Source organism: Amblyomma maculatum, chromosome 6 (genome assembly GCF_055883805.1).
Source record: "Amblyomma maculatum isolate TAMU_Amacu chromosome 6, ASM5588380v1, whole genome shotgun sequence".
NCBI lineage: Eukaryota > Metazoa > Arthropoda > Arachnida > Ixodida > Ixodidae > Amblyomma > Amblyomma maculatum.
This window is the reverse complement of record NC_139349.1, coordinates 8,540,651-8,555,502: the sequence shown is the minus strand read 5'-3', so window position 1 is coordinate 8,555,502 and position 14,852 is coordinate 8,540,651. Positions and strand designations below refer to the sequence as shown.

The 14,852-nt window shown below is 48.1% G+C and overlaps 1 protein-coding gene across 2 annotated transcripts in view; it reads right to left on the bottom strand.

Moving 5' to 3' along the window:
• LOC146185027 (sarcoplasmic calcium-binding proteins I, III, and IV-like) overlaps positions 1-14,852 on the bottom strand; it is a 40,564-nt gene that overhangs the window by 21,901 nt on the left and 3,811 nt on the right. The gene's annotated exons all lie outside the window — the stretch shown is intronic.

Below are 14,852 nucleotides of genomic sequence, written 5' to 3'. Positions count from 1 at the left end.
GCTGTAGTGGTTGGCTACGGAGTAATTTCGACCACCTGGGGATCTTTAACGTGCACTGATATCGCACAGTACAAAAAAATGGCAGTGGCTTAGCTTGGTTAAGCCTGGTAATTGCGAAAGCAATAGCTATGGCTACGCCTAGGTTCAGCTGGTGGTGTAGCTGGTTGTGGTGCTTGTGGTTATGCAATGATTCACTCTGGCCATGGCATATGGTTCAACTATTGTTTATTGCGGGTGCTACCTGGTTATTCTATGTATAACTAGTAGCGAGGCAAGGAGTACCGTGGCTGCAACGATATACTTGGTTGTGGGTGAGGTTAAGGCAGAATGTACAACTGCCGCTCCGGCACCGGCTGCAACGGCATTCTTTCAGTTCAGTTCAGTCGTTCAGTCGTGTCCGACTCTTCGTGACCCTATTGACCATGTCACGCCACGCTTTCCGGTCTCTCACTATCTTCCTAACATCACATAACTTCATCTGCAGTGCCTCGAGGATGTCCTCTAACCATCGCGTTCGCTGCCTACCCCTTCTCCGGCGACCCTCAACCTTTCCCAACATCAAATCTTTCTCCAGCGACTCCTCTCTTCTCATCAGATGACCAAAGTAGCTGAGCTTTAACTTTAGAATTTGACCCTCCAATGAGCAGTCAGCGTTTATGGTCGACAATATTGACTGATTTGATCTTCTGGCAGTCCAAGGAACTCTCAAGAGTCTTCGCCAGCACCACAATTCAAACGCGTCAATTCTTCGGCGGTCAGCCTTTTTCACAGTCCCACTCTCGCATCCATACATCACAACTGGAAAGACCATAGCACGAGTTATACGAATCTTGGTTGGCAGACTAATGTCTCTGCTCTTTACTAGGCGGTCAAGGCTAACCATTGCTCTCTTTCCCAGAAGCAGGCGTCTCCTAATTTCATGGCTGCAGTCTCCTTCCGAGGTAATCTTGGAGCCCAAGAAGAGAAAATCTGTCACAGCTTCCACTTTTTGTCCCTTGATGCTCCAGGACTTGATAGGGCAAGACGCCATGATCTTTGTCTTTTTAATGTTCAGTTTAAGCCCAAACTTCTCACTCTCTTCTTGTACGCGCATCAGAAGTCTCTTGAGTTCCGCTTCACTTTCTGCCATTAAAGTGGTATCATCCGCATATCTAAGGTTGTTGATACGTTTTCGAGCAATCTTCACTCCAGCTAAAGACTCGTCCAGACCAGCCTTCCTCATGATGCACTCTGCATATAGGTTAAATAGGCAGGGCGACAGTATGCAGCCTTGCCTCACTCCTTCCTCAATCGGAAACCAATCAGTAAGACCATGCCCAAATCTGACTGTGGCCTCTTGCCCTTCATACAGGTTCCTGAGGAGACAGATGAGGTGAATTGGAACTCCCATCTCTTGGAGAGCTTGCCACAATCTGCTGTGATCTACGCAGTCAAACGCTTTCGCATACTCAATTATGCAGAAGTAGATGGGTTTCTGGAACTCTCTTGCTTTTTCCATGATCCAGCGAAGGTTGGCAACTTGGTCTCTAGTTCCTCTGCCCTTGCGAAACCCAGCTTGCACGTCCGGAAGCTCCCGATCCACATACTGCTGCAGCCTACCTTGGAGGATTTTCAACATCACCTTGCTAGCATGCGAAATAAGCGCGATCGTGCGGTAGTTGGAACAATCTTTGGCACTGACTTTCTTTAGAATGGGGATGTAAACTGACCTCCTCCAATCCTGTGGCCACTGCAGGGTTGTCCAACTGCATTCTTTACGCCAGCAGAAATGAAAGCATCCCTGGAGACTGCGTTGGTTCCACCTGCCGCTAGGCCACCTCCTACAGCATCCAACGTTGCACCCCTGGCTGTAGCTGCGGCTGCAGCCCCATAATAATTCTTAGATTTAGGGGCATGTGGCAGAACTGCAGCTCCGCCCGGCCGTAGATCAACGTTGGGCTTAACTATCGGTATGTAAGGGCGTACCAGAACAGGTGGTGGTGGTGGTGAAAAACTTTATATTTGGGAGCCTTAAGGGAATACATGCTAATGGTGGGTCGGCTCTTGGCTGCGTGTTGTGGCCGGAAGCTGGTGCTTCCCAGCGACACCCAAAGCCCAGTCTGTCAGCCGCTTTTGAACGGCCGGGTCAGAGCTGGACACCGCAGCCTCCCATCGCTCGAGGTCGGAGAGTAATTGCGAAATGGTATGGCACCATCCGAAACTCTGCACGAAGAACGGCTGAGTCACAATTTTGGTACTTATAAAGTAACTGCATTATATACTAGCCTGACAGTGTGGTGAGCGAACCAAAGTTAAGCAACTGTAGCTGAGAAAGTAATGATGACGTGGGCCGATACATCTATCTGACATGCCCTCGGTACTCTTTCTGCTCTGACGACGTCTTGTCCACTCCTCTTCTGACGACGCCCACTCTTCCTCCTCTGATAACGCCCGCTGCGCTCGGTCACGTGTTGTAGTGAGGTGATTATAGGGCATACAACTGGAGGCACATATATTTCGGTTTGAATCCATATCGCCAATTATTGCGAAATGGTATGGCACCATCCGAAACTCTGCATAAAGAACGGCTGAGTCACAATTTTGGTACTTATAAAGTAACTGCATTATATACTAGCCTGACAGTGTAGTGAGCGAACCAAAGTTAAGCAACTGTAGCTGAGAAAGTAATGATGACGTGGGCCGATACATCTATCTGACAAGCCCTCGGTACTCTTTCTGCTCTGACGACGTCTTGTCCACTCCTCCTCTGACGACGCCCACTCTTCCTCCTCTGATAACGCCCGCTGCGCTAGGTCACGTGTTGTAGTGAGGTGATTATAGGGCATACAACTGGAGGCACATATATCTCGGTTTGAATCCATATCGCCAATTATTGCGAAATGGTATGGCACCATCCGAAACTCTGCATGAAGAACGGCTGAGTCACAATTTTGGTACTTATGAAGTAACTGCATTATATACTAGCCTGACAGTGTGGTGAGCGAACCAAAGTTAAGCAACTGTAGCTGAGAAAGTAATGATGACGTGGGCCGATACATCTATCTGACATGCCCTCGGTACTCTTTCTGCTCTGACGACGTCTTGTCCACTCCTCCTCTGACGACGCCCACTCTTCCTCCTCTGATAGCGCCCGCTGCGCTAGGTCACGTGTTGTAGTGAGGTGATTATAGGGCATACAACTGGAGGCACATATATCTCGGTTTGAATCCATATCGCCAATTATTGCGAAATGGTATGGCACCATCCGAAACTCTGCATGAAGAACGGCTGAGTCACAATTTTGGTACTTATAAAGTAACTGCATTATATACTAGCCTGACAGTGTGGTGAGCGAACCAAAGTTAAGCAACTGTAGCTGAGAAAGTAATGATGACGTGGGCCGATACATCTATCTGACAAGCCCTCGGTACTCTTTCTGCTCTGACGACGTCTTGTCCACTCCTCCTCTGACGACGCCCACTCTTCCTCCTCTGATAACGCCCGCTGCGCTAGGTCACGTGTTGTAGTGAGGTGATTATAGGGCATACAACTGGAGGCACATATATCTCAATTTGAATCCATATCGCCAATTATTGCGAAATGGTATGGCACCATCCGAAACTCTGCACGAAGAACGGCTGAGTCACAATTTTGGTACAAAAAACGACAAAATTTCGCGTCACGTGGTCCGTTAGGGATACCTCACGTGCCCCAGGAGTGTCTGTTGTGCATGCTGTCATCCCACTCGCCGCATCGATCGAAGGACTTCGTTCATGTGTTTGCTATCATGTCGTTCTTTGCCACACTTTGTGCTGGTGTTTCGTTGGTAACTGCGATTTTCATATAAGGTGCGCACCTTAAAATAATATTGTTATGTGGTGGCATGACAAGCGATGGAACACGGCGACACAACAGAAACAGAACGACGTGATGACATGACGATGAAATATGCTTTAATGGCCAGCAGGCCTGACGCGAGCGCACCGCCCAGCGCCACTGCCCGCTTCGTCATCTTCGTAGCAATATGAAGGGGGACCCCGAAATTCACCTTTTGTATATCGTCTATATGCAAATGTGAAACCATGAAATTATGTGTTGTTTATTCCCCTATTACAAGAGCAACATGAGTTTCACAGTTACTTTTGTACATTGCATTATGATTTTGGTGTCGATAAAATTTTTTAAAGGCTCGACAATGACTGGATACTGTGACTCGAGTGAGGCTTGACGGAAAGTTGAGCGATTAAGATCTACTCTAGCGTCAGGTATGGTTCGTATTATCGTGCAGTAAAGCAATTCATAGGCTAGGTAACCAATAATAGCAAAGCTCATTCCTCGCCCCTTTTCCCCTTTTTGAAAAACATAGCCAAATATAGACAGAACGACACAGATGTAGACAAAAATGGTTATTAATTGGCCCAAACTAAACATCTGTTGCATCAAATTTTCCTCTTCATTTGCATTTTGACGTTCCAACGGCTAAAATCATCTGAAGTTTCTCTTTGAGTCCTATTTGAGGGCGAAATTGAGACTCCTGGCTCAGTGGAATGCGCGAGGTCTGTAATACGGCTACAGTGCCACGGAAATAGCGCAACACCCTGGTAAAAACAAAGCTGTGGCTGCGAGCCAGCGTGTCTGCGACTTGTAATGCACCCACGCCCGCGGTGATGAGAGGTGCTGCTCCATTTTGAGTTCTCAACGCCCCTATGTATACTACCAAGTTTACAGCCTCACTTTGCTAATATCGTTGGCGTGGGCATGCTGAAAGTCGGTGTTGGGAAACGTCGTTATGTTGTCAGGGACTGTTAAACCTGTCCGCAACGGTATGTACATCGGTTAGCTTTGTTATGATATATTATGGCTAAGTTAGACTACCCTGGAAAGAAACTAAAACAACCAGTCTGCCTGGTCACTGTATCGCCTCTTTGATGTGGCAAGCGATGACGGCTTGGACGCTTAATGTGCGACTAAAATGAAAGAGCTCCTCCTGCCCTGCCTCTCAAAGACACAGCCGAAAACAGGCTCAAGCGCATAATTATGCCTTATAATCATGTCAGGTACTAGCAATATTAGTTGACAAACATTTATTTATTTGTTTTAAAATACGCTATATTAATTGAAGACTAAACGGGAGGTCTCCACACGATAAAAGCAAGCTCCTGCAAAATGAATATTGAGAGTCAGTTGACTGCTTACTCAATTCCTGTGAAATACATGAAACCTCCGACTGATACGCGAACTTTACCGAGCTTTGGTGACTAAAATTTCAAAATGATATCGACTTCTTAATTTATTTCAAGTTAACTGGCTGCTTTATAAGGCAGTTAAATATCGACAGGCTCAATCTCGCTAGCATTGACTGCATTTGAGTTATTCTCATGAAATGGTGAAGACAAAGCTGCCAAAACGTTGAAGATTAATCCCGTAAATGAACAAACCTGTTTAAACACTGCACGGCTATATCTACAAATTCCGTCGTGATCTGTCATGCCCCAACTGCCCTTCCCCTTATGCCAACCTTTCACACTGCCTATTTTCATGTCCGGTTGTATTACAATCACGATTCTACCTCCTCCCATACTATCTGGATCTGGGTGGACTGGCTTGGTGCTGAGGGTGAAGAACAGCGTTTGCTCGTCTAGCAGGCCATCGATGTATTCGGGGGTAAGTGTTGCGCCTCAATTAAGTCTTCTACTACTACTACTACTACTACTACTACTACTACTACTACTACTACTACTACTACTACTACTACTACTACTACTACTACTACATTGTCACGTACATGGTGATTGAGGATGTCAAGAATAGCAAAGGCTTAACCCAGAGGAGGAGGAGGAGGAAAAATCTTTATTTCACGAGCGAGTTTGGACCCTTCAAGGGCCCAGGGCCACCGCACGGCCCTCACATTACGCGCATGTGTCCAGGTCACGTAGGGCCATGGCACTGGCACCCCGGTCCACACAGCGAAGTTGGATGTTCAGGTCCTGCGACGCACAACTGCAGCGAGAAGCACAAACGCAAACGCGCAAGCAACACTTCGTCGTCCTCCCAACTTCGTCCTCCTTCACACAGTCATGCCGTCATGCGCCACCACCTGGCAACGCTAGGTGGCATTACCCCCCTTCCGAAAAAAAAAATGAAAAAAAAAATGAGGACGTTCGGTAAAAACGGTGTGAAAAGCAAGAGAGTGGTCACAGCGGGTGACCGTACGCTATCGTTGGTAGTATACGGCTTCAGCCGCAAAATGTGCACAATGTCCGAGCTGGACTTTCGACGTTTTGGTTGTGCGGCACCGTCTGGAATAACTTCATAACTGGGGTCACTCACACGACGCAACACTTTGTACGGCCCGAAGTAGCGGGAAAGGAGTTTCTCTGACAAGCCTGGACGTCCATGCCCATACCCAGACTTGGTCTCCAGGTTTGTAGTCAACCTGGCGGTGCCGGAGGTTGTAACGGTGCGCGTCAGTGGTCTGCTGCCGCCCGATGTGCACACGGGCGAGGGCTTCCTCAGCGCGGATGGCATATTGCTGGGCATCTGGGGAAAGCTGGTCGTCATCTGGGCACGGGAGCATGGAATCGAGCATGCTCTGAACTTCGCGTCCGTAAATAAGTCGAAATGGTGTGAAGCGCGTTGTTTCTTGTAAGGCTGTATTATACGCAAATGTGAAGTACGGCAGCACCTCGATCGTCCCGGGTCTTGTGCTGCACATCGACGTACATTGACAACATGTCCGCAATCGTCTTATTCAATCTTTCTGTAAGACCGTTGCTTTGTGGATGGTACGCTGTGGTCTTGCGATGGGTCGTGCAACTCAGCTCAAATATGCGGTCGATGAGCTGCGAAGTGAAAGCTGTCCCTCTGTCGGTAATGACGTACGAAGGTGCGCCATGCTGCAAGACTATGTTGTGCATGAAAAACTCGGCTACTTCGGAAGCTGTGGCATGAGGGATTGCCTTTGTCTCAGCGTATCGAGTCAGGTAGTAAGTAGCGACTACTATCCATTTGTTTCCCGCCTGCGACAAAGGGAAAGGGCCAAGGAGATCCATGTCGATTTGGTCGAACGGAATACGGGGTGCTTTAACGGGTTTGAGAAATCTGGCAGGCTTCTGGGGCGGGGTTTTACGGCGCTGGCATTCGCGACAGCTTCGTACATAGCGTTTCACAGCTGCGGAGAGTGCAGGCCAGTAATACATGTTGCGCACTCGAGCAAGCGTCCGCGAGTAACCCAAATGATTAGACGTCGGTTCATCGTGGCAAGCAAGAAGAATATCCTCACGGAGCTCGCATGGAACTACCAGAAGGTAAGTTCTGTCTTGGCCCTGGGAGTTTCTTTTATGCAAGACGCCTTGCCGCATGCAGAAGGAACCAAGGTGCCGAGACAGATGTCGAGGCAGGGTCGTATCACGCCCTTCCAGATAATCGATGTGTGGAAGGATGTCTGGATCCGCTCTTTGTCGATCCCTGAGCTCAGATGCGCTGAGGGCTCCTAGAAAACCGCTATCGTCATCGGCTGTAGTATCGCCAGTGTCGATGGGTGCTCGTGACAGCGTGTCGGCGTCTTCGTGTTTGCGACCGGACTTATAAACAATAGTTATATCAAACTCCTGAAGCCGTAAACTCCAGCGTGCAAGTCGTCCAGATGGGTTTCGCAGATTTGCCAGCCAGCACAAACAATGATGGTCCGTGACGACTTTAAATGGTCGGCCGTAAAGATAGGGGCGAAACTTCATAGTGGCCCACACGACCGCCAGGCATTCCTTTTCTGAGGTGGAGTAGTTCGTTTCGTCACGAGAGAGAGTGCGGCTAGCATAGGCTATTACTCGCTCAATCCCGTCTTGATGCTGAACAAGGACCGCGCCAAGACCGATACTACTGGCAGCAGTGTGCACCTCAGTGTCAGCCGCTTCATCGAAGTGCGCCAGAACAGGGGATGTTTGAAGGCGCTCACGAAGCAAAGAGAAGGCCGTCTGCTGCTCATAGTTCCACACAAAGGAGGTGTCCTTCCTTGTAAGGCGCGTCAGAGGTTCCGCAATCCGAGAAAAGTCCGCAATGAGCCGCCGATAATATGCGCACAGGCCGAGGAAGCGCTGAACAGCTCTCTTGTTAGCTGGAACGGGAAACCGTGCGACGGCAGCAGTCTTATCGGGATCCGGGCGCACCCCGTCAGCGCTTACAACATGGCCGAGGAACTTGAGTTCTGTATACCCGAAGTGCCATTTCTCGGGCTTCAGCGTGAGATCAGCAGAATGGAGGGCTTCCAGGACAGCTCGAAGGCGTTCGAGGTGTTGGTCAAATGTTTCGGAAAAAACAACGACGTCGTCCAAGTACACAAGACAGATCTGCCACTTGAGGCCAGTGAGGACGACGGTGTCCATCATCCTTTGGAATGTAGCTGGGGCAGAGCACAATCCAAATGGGAGTACTTTGAATTCATATAGGCCATCTGGAGTGACAAATGCGGTTTTTTCTCGGTCTCTTTCGTCCATTTCAATTTGGCCGCTTTTCAAATCAATAGATGAAAAATACTTAGCACGTCGCGATCTGTCCAGTGAGTCATCGATGCGCGGCAATGGGTATACATCTTTCTTTGTCACATTATTGAATTTCCGATAGTCGACGCAAAATATAAGAGTGCCGTCTTTCTTCTTGACCAGGACTACTGGTGAAGACCACGGACTTTGTGAAGGCTGCACAACATTATCATCCAGCATCTCCTGAACCTGCGTCTGGATCACTTCTCGTTCTTTGGCAGACACACGATAAGGCTGCTGTCGTATAGGGTGAGCGTCTTCATAAGTAATGATGCGATGTTGTGTGATGGGCGTTTGACGAACCTTCGAGGAAGAAGCAAAACAGTGCTTGAAGTCCAGCAACAGTAGCTCTGAGGCTCGCCGTTTCTCCTTCGACAAGTGGCAGTTAATGTCGATGTTGTCAAGAGATGGCTCATTAGTTTTGACTGCCGTGGATGTAAAACAGACCGGATCATGCGCAACAAGGTCAGCGAAAGCGATAGCAGTTCCCGGAAACAAGTGCCGGTGCTCATTAGAAAAATTTGTGACAAGGAGGGCAGCCCGGCCATTGTGAAGCGACAATAAACTTCGAGCAGCGCAGATGCCTTGAGCAAGCAGGAGTGAATGGTTCGCTTCCGCTACAGCATCGCCGGCATGGAAATCGTCACAGGTAACATCCACAAGAACACTGCTTCGCGGCAGCAGCGAGACGCTCTCGGCGGAAACGCGAAGTGCGGCATTGCAAGGACTGCTACTATCTGGTTCGGCATATTGTCCCATCGAAAATGTGACGAGTCTATTTCGCAGGTCGATAACTGCTCCGTACTCTCGCAGAAAGTCAATGCCGAGGATAAGGTCACGGGAGCAGTCACTCAAAACAACGCAACTAACGACGAACGTACGTACATTCGTTGATCTGAATGCGAGCCGTGCACATCCCCTTTGGAGTATAACTAGGCCAAGCAGTGAGCACTTTTCTCAAAATAGTTGCCATGAGGCCACTCAAAATCGAATAATCGGCTCCGGTGTCCACTAATGCTTTGACTGTAGTACGACCGTCTAAAATAACAGGAATGTCCAGAGAAACACTTTTGGTTTCCCTAGGCGACGGTACCAGCAGCTCTCGTTCGGATCGAAGCGGCGACGACGGGAGGTCTTCAACGCAGCGACTACCAGCGGCCTCGCCCCCGAAGGTCGCTGTTTTCAGTTTTCCCGATGAGGGCTAGACGGGCGGCCTTGCCCCTCGCGCGAGGAACCTTGGGTGGATGTCGAGGAGCGCCTTGGTGAAGGGGAGCGGGACTGACGCTGCGAACGAGATGAAGAACGCTGCTCCGCCAGGTACTCTTCAATAACTCGGGGTCGTTGACTAAACCGGGGAGGAGGCGAGTCGATGCGGAAGCCGTTAAGACCGAGGCGTCGATACGGACAATCCCGGTAGAGATGGCCTGGTTCACCGCAGTGGAAGCAGAGCGGACGGTGGTCAGGCGTGCGCCAAATGTCGGCTTTGCGTCGGGGCAGGGGACGATCGCCGACATACTGCACTGGCTGCAACGAGCGGAACTGTAGGCGGCGCGAGAATGAGCGGCGGTGAAGGGGGAGCCTGACTCTGCAGAACTTCCGCATATGTGGGACGGTTGTCGGTCCCCGACAGCAATGGCGGGCTCGTAACTAAAGGTGAAAGAGGGCTCTTGAGCGCCTGTCGCACCTCCTCCCGCACTATAGCAGAAACGGAAGCTGGTGATGGCTGCAGGGGGTTGCAGAACTTGCTGAGTTCTTCGCGCACGACGCTGCGAATCAGTTCGCGCAAAGCATCAGGATGCCGTTCGGAAGATGGAAATGATTCAGCGATTGTGCCAGTCTGGAAAGGTCGGTTATAAGTCACGGCACGTTGTTGTAGTACCCTTTCCATTGTGGTAGCCTCAGCAAGAAATCCGTTCACAGTCGACGGTGGGTTCCGCACAAGGCCTGCGAACAGCTGCTCTTTCAGTCCCCGCATCAAGTGCCTGACCTTTTTGTCCTCGGACATGGCGGGATCAACTCGCCTGAAGAGGCGCGCCATGTCCTCGACGTACGCTTGGACACATTCATTCGGCATCTGGATGCGAGACTGAATGGCACGTTCTGCATGTTCACGACGATCCGCGCTAGTGTAGGCCTCGAGCAGTTGACGACGGAATTCTCGCCATGATGTTAATACTTGCTCTCGGTTCTCGAACCAGGTACGGGCGCCATCCTCAAGGCTGAAGTAGACATTCCTTAGTTTGGCAGCATCGTCCCACTGGTTAAAAGCAGCGACACGTTCAAACTGAAGGAACCAATCCTCCACATCCTCAAAGATGTCCCCATGGAAAGACTTCGGTACCCGAGGGGCCTGCAAGGTGTAGTTACAGGCAGGTGCGACGCCCGTTACTGAATAGAACCACTGGATGTCATGGCGGCGGTTAATGGCTGAAACTCCGGAGACAGTCCTTGGAGCCGTCGACTGGAGTGAGGCACTGGGATGTCCAATGGCACAGGGCTGGCGCGACGTCTTTCAGATGGGGACTCTTGCATAGGTTATGGCACCCAGCACCTCCACCAGAATGTCACGTACACGGTGATTGAGGATGTCAAGAATAGCAAAGGCTTACCCCAGACACAACTGCAGCGAGCAGCACAAACGCAAACGCGCAAGCGACACTTCGTCGTCCTTCATACTCCTTCACTCAGTCATGCGCCACCTGGCAACGCTAGGTGGCAATATGTTCGACGCGGAAAAAGAAAAGATAGAAACACAGTCTGCTTAAACATCTATAACTAAAATACTAATACAGCCCAAGACATTTTTCACGCTTCTCATGCAGCATGACACTTCAGCTAACAGGACTTTGCAGCTTAAGGCCTTCTAAAGAGGTTTCAAATAATGTAGATCGAACCGTATACCACTGCCTCTGCGAAACCGATTTCCTCGTTCACTGCACTGGAACCCAAGTCTCCTCAGTAACAACACAACGAAATACATTACATTGGCCTATGTTTTTGGTTAGCATGTCAATGACGGAAAACACGATCTTCATCTTCTATAGTTGAGACAAATCATTTTCGTTACGTGAGTTGATTTTGGCAAAACAAGTGAAAAAACAACACACATTTTGTTTCTTGTCCTGCGAAGTCTATGTCTCTGTGCGATATGGGTACTGCAAAGCATAGAATCTGGTAATACAATGCTGTTTGTTTATCGTTCGATCAACTCATTCATTTATGCATCTATTTTACCACGCTCGCGGGCGCGCAGTGCTGCTCATGTGTTTCCGCGCATGCCCTTGTGACCGTCCTTCATTCATGCCAATCAGTGCTTAAAGTCTCGCTGCATCGAAAAAGGGGTATCTATTGAATCTAGTACAGGTGGAAAGGGAAATAAAGAAGGGGGAGAAAGAAAGGTGCTGTTGGCCCCCTGTCACCCGTAGACAGACAGGGTGTCCAAGCTAACTTTAGCTCCAAGAGCTAAAAAATAAATAATTCGAGGTAGGCCAAGGAAACCAGTTGCATAGATCTGCCAGCCGTCTTGTGGACCACATGCACTTTTATTTACAATTACTTAATTACTAATTAAAATGTGTATATAAATACCTAAATATTCACTTTAGGAAATAAATGTTATTTGCAACTCCCAATCCATTCATTTGCGGTAAAGAAAGCCTCACGTATATCTTTTTCCCGAGCTTCAAAATAAAGCCCGCGAAATACAAAAAAACAATGCTGAACCGCGCGACCCGCACGTCACCACCTTCTCTTCCTCCACTTCAAGTTCACGAAGAGAGAGAGAGAGTGAGCGGCTTCGGACGGACATCGGTGAAAACCGTGATTGCGGCTAGGCACTAAACATTAAACGACTGGTGCACTCGCGTGCCACGATTGTGCTGCTCTCAACCGTGGTTTGAGTGAATGAAATCAGCTGCGGCGTGGCCCGTTGCAGCGGCAGGAAGATATGTCCGCAATGGTTTCTTCGCTTGCGTCAGCCAGTCGGTGCACGTGACGGTGGTGACGGTGCAAATTGCAGCGAGCTGGCCGCGCTCGCTGCAACATTCGCAAACATAGCCTATAGCGCAGGATCTCCACAGCTTTAATTTCTTTCACTCAAATCAAATTTGGCGCATCACAATCGCGGCGCGAGAATGAGCTATCATGGGATAGTTTTTGTATTTCGTAAGCTTCTTTGCAGTTCGAAAAAAAATTAGTTGTGGTTTAGCTCTGGTTAATCCGGCTAGTTGAATTGCGAAAGCAACGGCGGGAGCTTCTTTGTCTGCTACATTATTCCCTTATCACGCCCTATCAGTGTAAGGTACTGGGTATGACGCGAGAGCGACCAGCCCACATATAAAGCCGTGCTTCAACCAAGCCGTATGGATGTGCCTGCGTGTCGGGTAACGAGAATGCAAACGGTTCTGGCAGGCTGATTCTGATATCACCCTCCCATATAAAATGAGCGACCCGAGTTGGCAGCTCCTGCCCGTGGCATAGGGGTATCGTGAATTCAAATGTCATGGCAGGCGGATGTTTTTATGAAGAGACCGTAGCTACGCCTCTTCGCGGCGTAGCTGCGCCTCTTCACGGCGTAGCTGCCTCTTCACGGCGTATACCTGCGGCCACCCGAGGTCTCGCTTTGGCTGTCGTAGCATTGCTTTCGCTATAGAAGATACACTTGAGGCATTCTTTACCGGAAATAAACAGAACGGAGGTTTCAGAAAGTGATATTCAGTTTGCAAATCACATTTATAGGATAAACGCAGTATTTATAAAATATCTTATGACTAATTAGTTAGGGCGAAAAAACAATACCTGTGGTGGGCCAGACGGCTCTAGGCTGTATGCAATCCGTGCCGTTTTTCTTGCGCTGTTCTTTAAGCAGGCAATACCAACTAGCCCAGAATCTAGCACTTGCAAACTTAGGTAACCACGAATATTGATTACTCAAGTGCAATAGGAAGTAAATTGTTGGAGTTTAGTTAACTGCAAAATTAGCGTGATTCACCTGCACCATGATGCAAACCAGCACTACTGTTTAATTTTTAATCTACGGTAGCTTGGACATCATGTATACATTGGACTATAAAATAAGTCCGAGCTTTTTTTACGGGTACCCCCAATAGCATAGAAATAATGCAACACGCAAGTTTTTTTTTTCTTTTTTTTTTTTTTTTTTTTGGGGGGGGGGGGGGGATCAGACGCATATATTGACAAAATCATGAACCGTGAATCGTTTGAAGTAACATGGACCCTCCGTGCCTAGTCGTTCTGCTCGCCTACTGAGTATACTATTAATCTTACGGCTATGCCCCCCCTCCCCCCATATTTCTATATAAATGATGATAATTTTCATAATGTATTCTTTGCAGAGTGCACGCGGATGTCTTGTGCGTAGTGTTTCTAAGCTGCGGCTTTGAATACATAGGTTAGATGGTGCGAGAAGGTATAAGGTTAAAAAAAAGTTGCTGCATCATAATGTAGCCACACATGGCCTCACATTTTAAAAATTGCAAATGTCCTGTGATTTAAAGAAAAAAATCGTTCAAAGATAAAAAAAAAAATTGTTATAACGCGAAATAACAGCCGCGTATTTCTTAAAGCAAGAGGGTTTTACTTATATAAGAAAAAGCCGTCTTTGTTACTCTCCAATGAAGATATTACTTTTTTTAACGGGTCCATGTCCATGTTTTAGTTACCTCTTCTGTTCTGTTTGTGCAGGCGTATCTTGCCTTTGAGCCACAATTTATTCACCTTGCTTTCGAGCGAAGTTGCCTTTTCCGAAAAATAAACTTCCCTGGTAGTTGTTGCTAGTCTTGTCTTCTGTGTTTCGTATTCGTTTTCTCGCGAAATTCAATCCGATTTTTTTGTCTTCAAATATTTATCATTGCACCAGCGTTTCATCGCAACTATGTTGCGCTTTATTGTTCGTGTCATGAATTTGCGCCAAATAATTATGTGTGATATTTTAGAAAGTAAAAAAAAAAAAACATTCAGGACAATTTCTCGAGTTTATTTAATAGTTAGCAGATGTATATCATGATAGGCCACTAAGATGTACAGTATTGTATACATTGTCTGTGAGCATACCCTTGAAACTGTAATATTCAGTGGAACGCACCGTTGAACGCTTTGTGTACATGTTGACTAGCTGGATGGATGGATGGAATATAGGAGCGTCCCCTTTGAAACGGGGTGGTAGCAGTAGCTATCATGCTCATTTTTCTCCATATATCTGAATTATTGATTTAGAATGGTTAACTAAACCATCATTCTATTTATTAAATTTTGCTCCTACATTACTAACATTATGTCACTTCTCTGCTTTTAAGCCACCAATCTTCCAGCCGTTTT